The sequence below is a fragment of the Macrobrachium rosenbergii genome, chromosome 24 (genome assembly GCF_040412425.1).
Source record: "Macrobrachium rosenbergii isolate ZJJX-2024 chromosome 24, ASM4041242v1, whole genome shotgun sequence".
Lineage (NCBI taxonomy): Eukaryota > Metazoa > Arthropoda > Malacostraca > Decapoda > Palaemonidae > Macrobrachium > Macrobrachium rosenbergii.
In genome coordinates, this window is record NC_089764.1 from 5,324,637 (window position 1) to 5,334,636 (window position 10,000).

The following is a 10,000-nucleotide window of genomic DNA, read 5'->3' on the forward strand; positions in this document are numbered from 1 at the left end:
TTTTTTATCCTCATACCGCATACTGTCACACATCTGCTGATGAAGCCTTTCACAGCCTTGTTTTCCTTTAGCTCATGACATGATAAAAACATCTATATCATTTGAACAATATTTCATCCTTGCCATTGTGTTCAGTCTGCTAAATTCTATCAAACTGCTGAAGTACTTTTTCAGAATCTTGATATATAGTTATCCATACTTTTTTTTTTTTTTACATAAACCCATTTATGATCACTATCCCTACCTTAAATAATGCATCGTTGGTGTTCTCCTTCCTCAAAAAATTCCATAATATTAACTGCATCATTCACCTGCACGGAAGTTTCAACAGTAGTGCCTTCAATCTCTTACTCACAATGGTCATTCGCCTCTGTTATGCATACACTCTCGCGCTTCCTGCCTTTAAAGGCCCCTTCTTTTTAATACCCGTTTCACACAGCAATTCACTACTTTTTCTTGGGGGTTTTCTCTTTAATTCACCAAAATAACTTTCTTTTTCGTTATTTCCAAGTGACAAAACCGTTTATAATCATTCTGAAACATGTTTCAGATATTCTCAGAGGTTTCCCACTTCTTGTATGTATCTCGATGTTTCTTACCGGATTAGTTTTAATAGTCCGATAATAAACATAGAATACACCTAGCAGCTTTCCTCTTTTCTTTTCATTTGCATTCATTGTATACACTTCAGTTTTATGTGTCCCCACCATCATTTTTCACGTCCTCTCTCTCTTTTCCTCTTCAATATTCGTTTTCTATTCTTAGAATGAGTCGATTAACGTTTTGTAACATGTTCATTTCTTAAATATTTGCCTGAAGCTTGGAGGGTTTTCCTTAACATTTTACTTCGCGATTCCCTACATTATCAGCTAAACACTTCGGCTCTTTTAGAGTAATTTAAAAGTCATTCTCCTAATGCATTTCAAGTGCGCTCACCCTGGAACTTTCAGTGAAGCATTCATGAAATGTATTTGTTATGTATTAAAAATCTCTTTCCAGAAAATATATTATTCATTTTTGGGGACTGCGTAATGACCATAGCATTTCTATTAAATGAAATGCCCATCAATGTTTGGAATATTCAATTAGATATCATGAATCTGAGCGTAATTTCGTCAGTGAGATAATTATTAATACCATTTTTAATGCTTCATATTAGAATGTTAATTAATTGTACATATGATCTAAAAAAACTCAATGGTGTATTTATTCCATTTAAAATGATTGTTCCTCGATGACTTAAAGAAATATCTGTCACTGGTAATTGCTAATTTGATCAATTGCCTTTTTAAAATGTTATCCATATAATAAGATCGAATTACGAGATCGGTTTATTTGTTTATATATTGCAGCACACTTTGCAAAATGTATAAATTCCTGGTTATAATATTCAATATTATCTGGTTATAATATTCAATAGTTGTAACCTTATTATTAAAATGTGACTGCGAAGGGTCATCAAATTTATCAGAGATTTTCGCTTGAGCAGATTATTGACTTTGTATCACTTTCTGTATATTCTGATCTCTCTCTCTCTCTCTCTCTCTCTCTCTCTCTCTCTCTCTCTCTCTCTCTCTCTCTCTCTCTTCCGTTAATTTTCCCTGTTATGACCGTGCATTTAAATCTTTAAAGAAGTCAAGTATTTGGGATCTTGTAAGCAATTATGGAAGGTAAATGTTGTGCACCGACAATGAAACGCGGTTTTTGGGCAACACCTTTTTATCAAAGCATCGGATAAAGGTGACAGTTGGCAAGTGTATATTTTATAACACCACCTAGTTTTTGCAAGTATTATTTAGTACCTAAGTTAGTTGATTTTGATATTTATAGAGTAAAATGAAGTCGCCGATGCCAAAACCGAGAAAATCAGAAACAAAGATCTTAAAACAATTCGTGATATAAACATAATGTGATGTCATGAGACTCCGCCCATCCACCAGGTAGGCGGTGAATGGATATGCTTACACAGTATAGGATTCAGCAAATTCGATAATAGTCAGCAGGATATGGAATTGTCCCCGTGGTTGCAAGACTGCATTTGTGCTACTGCTTGCCACTTTGTATACAAGCGACAAGACCTGTGGCAAGATTTACTGTAGCGTGAATAGGTAATCATTTCTATAGTGGGTAATAGCTAACTGGCTATCCAGAAGTGTGGGCAGGAGCTGTTTGACAATCCCGACATTTTGAGGAGGAGTACTGGAAGTCGGACAATATCCATGAGAGCGTGAAACCAGTCATCATTGACATCGCTAGCGACGATGAGAACGGGGATGATGGTCCTCTTCCTCGAGAGTGACGATGAAGACATTTTGTAAATAAATTATGCGCAGTGCTCGACATTTTATTTGTACATCTAAAACATATTTATTTAAACACAATGTTTATAACAATATGTTCCTCATTCAAACTGATTTCAATATAGCTTTCTTTCCATGTATATCAATATAAATCGTGTTACATTTGATTGATATAAAGTAGGTAAATAATTGCTCGCCCTCAAAATCTTCACTCTTACCATTACCTTTTATTTGCAGCGAGTAAATGAGCGCTGTTTAGGGTGCTGTATGATATAAATAAAAAAATCAAAGAAAAATAACAATGGGTTACATTAACTGAAACAAAACAATGGTGTTGACCTTTACACCTCTAACAAATAAGGGAAATGAGGTATCATTGCTTTTCATTTCAGTTCTACTTCTAGTGACCGCTCCTGAATTGCTGCAAGTAGAAGGCTATACTGTCGAAACCTGAGGCAAAACAAAACGGATTATCTTTTTGTATTTCCTCCCTGAATAGATGTAGATCTAACAGATGAGCTATAGACTGGTTCATTATGTGGATGAATTACACACATTAAATTATTTGTAAAGTAGAACCAGTACGAATATCAAGAAAATGGAAGAATTCCAAGCTAACAACTTAGTCCCAACAACTGCTGTGGAAGTTGCGATGAAACCTCCACTAAATAATAATAATAATAATAATAATAATAATAATAATAATAATAATAATAATAATAATAATAATAATAATAATAATTTCTTCTGGTTTGCCTCTGTAGCTCCAGTCACTGGTTACTGTCGATGTTGCTGGATAACGACCTATAAGTAAGTACCTGACCGTCCTCCCCGTCGACTAGGCTGTATACCTGGCTGCCGGACGAAGCTCCTCTGTTGCCAGAGGTTCCATTTACGTCGTTGTCGTTTATTCTTTAATGTTTTTCCATCATTGCTGTGTTATGCTGTTTAACTCATAGCTGGATCCTACCCCATCGAGAATAGGTACTCATTTACGATTGAGTAGACTGATGAAATTATGGTAAAGATCCTTTCCCATAGGAACACCAGGCACGACCCCAAGATCCCTGAAAAGGAAGCTGGAAAAACTTGGTGCCAAAAGTAGCTCCAGGGCTCATGCAGAAAAGTGTGCCACTAGAAACAGCGCACATAGTTAGAAAAGTGATGGACTCCTAAGGAGGAAGGATGCAACCCAGAACCCCACACTATAAAAACCACCCAGTCGAATAGGATGACTGTGATAGACCAAAAACAAAATATAATAATAAAAAAATTATTGAGAATGATAATGCAATCAAGGGGACGATGACAAATCCTGCTCGCCACCATTGATATTGCAGAAGCCTGGGATGGGTACTATTATCCAAGGCCAAGAGAGGCAAAGGTCTACCCAATTAAGTGGGGTCGCCTCCCACCTGGGGTAACTAACGTAGGCGATGACGTGTCTTAGAGGTACCTGCTCATTACGGCAATTCACCTGCTGACGCAATAAGGAGGCAGACAAAGCTCCGCCTACTTGAGGGATTTAGGGGTTAGTGTGCAGGCCTTCTCTTTCTCTTGGCCTTGCTAATTAATGAATATGTCATCGACAAGTGGGCAGGGCCAAAGTGAAGAGACGTTTACCTCGTATGTAAACTTCACTTCACTGTGGGTGGAGCCTAATGGCATCATAGGTTAACGTCACTATTGTGTTCAAAACCCTCACCTGCAATTTTGATGGCTCTGGTATAGGAAACACACTTTTACTTCCATAAGTATCAGAACTATTGAACATAGGAACTAGATAATGCTTGCAAATATTAGGTATGGTTACAAATTATCCGATGCTTTGATAAAAAGGTGCCAAAAAAACCGTGTTTCATCGGCTCTGAATCCCTTGGAACTTAGCCTTGGCATTTCTCTCTCTCTCTCTCTCTCTCTCTCTCTCTCTCTCTCTCTCTCTCTCTCTCTCTCTCTCTCTCTCTCTTTAGTCCTAGTAATCATTAATTACACCTGCGTCTTGAAACGCCTTATTTTGCAAGGTTTATTTCCAGGAAATACTTTGGACATATTGATAACAATTTGCTGGGTCTTATTTGTTATCAGTAATGTACATGGCTTCCGAATTTGCAGAACTCCAAATGCGGTAAAATAAATTAAGAAAGAATATATGATCCAATCAAAATCCCGTTCTTTCTCCGGGATGAACAATTTCTCGTCTTATCCTCAATTAGCAATATTATTACGCGAATTTACGTCGAAACCTGAACGGTGAAAGTTTTTCCAGAAAGTGATTATGACCCAAAATATCTATTTGGTGGAGCGACCTAATTTCGCAAAAAGTCTCGTGTAAAATTCGAACGACTAGGAAGCAATATTGACCGTTACTAGGAACGAAGGTCGACCTAAAGTGATTCGCGAAACTTCCTAAGCTTGGGAATATCAGCTTACCAGAGGGGGAAGTTGCCGACATGTCCACGCATTTGGTGAAGCTTGAAATGGTGTGTATTTATTGTAGCATATTATAAGCCCTTGGAAATAATCACAAGTAGTAAATATTTGATATAGAATGCTATATGACATCTATATGGGAATCATACAAGAGGACTTAACCATTTATTTATTTATTTATTTTTATCTATGGCTAATGATGCGGGGAACTGAATGTGTATGCATGTCATGATGTTGAGGATCCTCACTTGTAATGATGTGTTTATGCACCATGTCACTGTATTTTCGCACGAAATTATGCAATTTAGGAACTATGGAAGGTTTCCATATGCTTCACAGTTTCCCAAGTGAAGGACGGTAATGAAGTCATTGCACTGATTCCACCTGGTTCTAAAGTCTTGCTAACAGCATTTTTAATAGGTCGTAATGATTATCCAGGGATTTTACAGATTGGGATAGAAAACTGTCTTCAGCGAGAAGCACCTTTGTTTTATAGATATTAGGTGCTAAAAAAAGGGAATAGATATTTAGTTAGTTCATTTGAAATAGAAAGGTTGACGAGGCTTATGGGAGTTTATTTTGTGATATAAGTGACGGTATACTATGAAGTTTTAAATGGCAAATGGACATGAAAGATTTTAATAAGGCTTCGTTTGAATCAAAGGTATTTACAATTATAGCTAACGGACCCAGATCCATATAAGGTAAGAAGACTAAAATGGATATATTATATTTTAATAGTATATATTCTATTTCATTTTTAGAAGCCACCAAGAATGATATAGGAGTAGTTAACATAGCAACAGAACTTTTGAGAAAAATATTGTTCAAGCATGTTTAGGTTATGTTATAGGAAAATTATAGGAGTTGCAAAAATGGAAGGTAGCACCAAATTAGCAAAAAGAGAAAAAGTAATAATAAGAAAAGAGCTAAGAAGTGAGTAAAGCACACAACGACGCAGCTGCAAGAAAAACAAAGTAAGGAAGGGAGTTAGAAACGGGAAATTTTAATAGGAATATAAAAGTTTAGGCATCAGAGCAGACTTCATACACGTTCTTTGTGAAAGGTTTCAAAGTTCTCTCGACATTCGTTGATTTTGAGCTATAATTACTTATATGTTATTTTAAATTTGCTGAAGTGATGGTGTAAAAATTAATGCATGTGAAATATAACGTAAATTTTTTTTTTTTTTTTTTTTTTATAACTGAAGAGCTTCCCTCTTGGTACGCAAGTGGTAGTATTCCTTATTCTACTTTTACGTCCACTCGCAAAATTTATCTTCTTTAATTTTTTATATGACATCAAGTAACGTGTGTTATAAAATTCCAGTAACTCGATTATTCTTTTTAACTACAATAAGTTTTAAGAAATTTGATATTTACATGAGTCCCTTTTACTTATTTCATATAACTGTACAAATTTTTCGACTCATGAAGGAAACTTTTCTTAACACTCTCTCCTAAAATTATTCATTAGTTAAACGTATTCTAATACTTTATCCTCAAACAACAATTGTTTTTATCATCTATGACACGATGATATTAAGGCATCTGCCTTTTGTGCTTTCATCCACAGTAGCTCTATTCAGTTAACGTTTTCCGCCCAATCCACCTTTCATTAATTCAAATATGAACAACATTGTACCAAGAAAGCATATCAACTTATTCTTTTGGATAAAAACCACTTCAACACCCAGAGAGTGAAATATAAACCAGTCCTTTTAATCAACGACCATTCTCTTATCTATCTCGTTTCTGTTTGTAGTACGTAGCGTAACTTTGCTGAATCATTTCTCCAGATATTATTTCTGCCTGTTTTCTGTTGAATGAAAAGACCGAGTATTCAGCATCATTCCTCATTCTATATTAACTCTGTGAACATCGAACATCCGTAAATTGCTCTGTTTGTTGTTTGCTGTACAGATTTTTGTATTTTAATAGCTTTGAAGAGCCGAATGTATTCTTCCCTCGAAAGTTGAACGTCACTTTTTCTTTCAAATGAGCCCTGAATATAGTGTGGAATGCTGAATGGAAGGTGCCTGCAAACAATTAAGTGCTGCATGGGGCTAGTAAACAGATATTGCAGAAACAAGTGAAAGATTTCAGGTAGATGAAGAGAAAGGTAATGACGGCAAAAAGGGACCATGAAGATGCAGTAGTGAAGTTCAGTCATAATGTGCAAGAATTGAAGTATAGACTCATGTGGATAGTTGAGAGTTTAAACACTAGATCGTAGTAGGACGAGAAGAGAATGGCCAAAAATAGATGAAACAAGAAAGACAACAGTTGGCCGTTGTTTATGGAAGCCAGGCAGGCGTGGACAATGAAATCTGTCAGCCAACTCTCCTTCACAGCAGTAAATTTTACACGGCGAATGCAAGTGAACTATTAAAGGTTTGACCTTTTCGGATGAATTGTTTTAGTGGTCAATGACCTAAAACAAAAATTAAAAGATGAGAAATGTAGAGTTATGTACAAATGGCTGATGTACGAAATTAGAGCGGAAAGCCGAACACTGGGGCAGTTTTGGTCATTCAGCGCTTATGAAAGTGAAAAGAGGGGATGGAGTGTATGGACAACAAGATAAAGAGGGCCAAAAAATATAGAAGATGAAGTACAAGGATCTTAAGTGGAACAGGGAGAAACCCTCACGAGTTACACTATGAAGTATAGTTAGAGAGGCAGGACAGCCAGATTGAAGAAAGGAACCAGTAATGGAGGTGAGATAAATGGCTGAATTATGGGTGCAGCTAGAGGCCGTAGAGACACTGGAAACACCCTTTAGTAATGCCCCCATGCATCACGTGAGGTGCTCTGGCGGCACCACCTTCCCTACGGCTTAATATGTGTACATGGTGGAGTAGTTTAGCGTAGTGAGACTCTAGATCAGTGTATTGAAAAGGCAGAGGCATGTTGAATAATTTACAGAGGTTGTTCTCTCTCTTTCTCTCTCTCTCTCTCTCTCTCTCTCTCTCTCTCTCTCTCTCTGCTAATATTATGTAATGTTTGTTTTTTTCAACAGAGGGAAAGAATACGTATATCATTTTAAATGATAATGAATATCAAGAACGAAACGGATAAATAGTGCAAAACGATAATCATCTTCTCAAAGCTGAAGAACAAATTCGAGTGTCTGTAAACGTGGTGTTCTGAAGGTTAATTCTACTTTCATGATACATTTAAACCGACATATACTGTAGAGTTGCTAGTCATAGTGGGTCTCTCTCTCTCTCTCTCTCTCTCTCTCTCTCTCTCTCTCTCTCTCTCTCTCTCTCTCTCTCTCTCTCTATCAATAGCAAAGCTCTTCCAGAGGTTTAGTCACTGAAACCTTTACGACTGCATATGCGCTTTAAACCCTGTATCTAAGTTTCATTCTTTTTTCCGTTCATCCATATCCTCGTTAACTGAGGTATTCTAACGAGGTGAATAAACGATATATTCATTTATATAGGCACCAACGAAAAAAGTATTTTCCATTTTTTAAATTGACGTGACTTTTTGCTTAGTAGCCCATAACTAACATTATTATTATCACTTTTTTTTTTTTTTTATCACAGCCATCTTCTATTGGACTTGGTGGTTTTTATAGTATTGGGTTCTGGGTTGCATCCTTCCTCCTTAGGAGTCGATCACTTTTCTCATTATGTGCACTGTTTCTAACAGCATACTCTTCTGCATGAGACCTGGAGCAGTCCTCATGCTTAGTGTTATGTATAGTCTGTCTGTATTTGCTCTTACGTGTGGTGCTTTGTGTATTGGCATGTGTTTCCTAGTTTTCTATGCAATGGAGTTCAGCCTTCGTCCACTCCACTACTCCGCTCTGTATCTGATTACTGGTACTTCCCATGTGTTTATGGCTTTCGTCATGTTTCCGGCACTGAGTTTTGACTTGCGTGTTGCCTTAAGTCTCTGCATATATTCTTTCCTGATCGTGTCATTCATCTATTGGTGTTTTATATCCTCTCCTTCTATTATTCCCAGGTATTTGTATCCTGTCTCATCTATGTGTTTGATGCTATTCCCGTCTGGTAGCTTTATCCCTTCAGTCCTTGTCACTGCCTCTTTGTATGTTGACCAAGGCGCATTTTTTCTATTCCAAACTCCATATGATGTCCCCAGATACAATTCTTACAGGGTATCTATTTCCTTGATGCTCTTACCATACTGGTACACAGCATCCATCTTCTGCAGTACTTCTGTCATGGGAATCATGCCTACTATGAAGAGTAGTGGGGACAGTGAGCCACCTTGAAAGATCCCTTTGCTAGTCTTATCCCAGACCGTGTAAGTACTATATTCCAGTTTTGCATTGCATTTTTTAGGAATCTGATGGTGCCCCATATATTTTCAGACATTCTATTAGCCAAGTGTGCGGTATCATTATCGAAGGCTTTCTTGTAGTCAATCCATGCCATGCTTAGGTTCGTTCTCTTCTCCTATTCTTCATTACCATTTTTTCTATCAGGAGCTTGTCTTTTGTGCCCCTACACTTCCTTCTGCCCCCTTTCTGTTGGTGGGGGATGGTGTTTGTATCCTCTAGACTTTGGCTGATGTTACCTGTTAGTAACTTCCACATTATTGGTAGGCAGGTGATAGGCCTGTGCTTACTTGCTGTATTTCCCTTGTTTTAGTGTTTCTGTACTAAGGATGTTCTCCCTGTGGTTTGTGGTACAATGCTGGAGTTGTTCTGCTATTCGTGGGTGTAGGGCTTTGAAGTTATTGAGCCAGTAGCCTTGGACTTCATCAGAACCTGTGGTATCGTCTCTTGGTTCGTCTTCTTGTCCTTTGTTGCTGGGTGTTATTTCTCCCTCCAGTTCCTGTTTCTGTTATGTAGAGCCAGTTCTTTCTCTTTGTGTTTCTTAATTGGTCTGCCAGCCTCTGTTCTGTTTTAGGGGTGTTATTTCTCTCATTCCAGATGCTGACCAAACTTTTTCTATATCGTCTTTCTGTCAGGTTGCTTCTGATGTAGCATCACCATATTTCCTTCTCTTGTCCATTTCTCCTTCTTCTGGTTTGCCTCTGTAGCTCCAGTCTCTGGTTGCTGGTTACTGTCGTTGTGTTGGTCAGTTGCTGGATGACGAGGTCCAAGTACCTGACCATCCTCCCCGCTCATTGGGCTGTATACCTGGCTGCCAGAAGAAGCTCCTCTGTTGCCAGAGGTTCCATTTACTTCGCTGTCGTTTCATCTTTCATTTATTTCAATCATTGCTGAGTTTTGTTATTTAACCCATAGCTGGACCCTATCCCATCAGGGATAGGTACTCATTTACA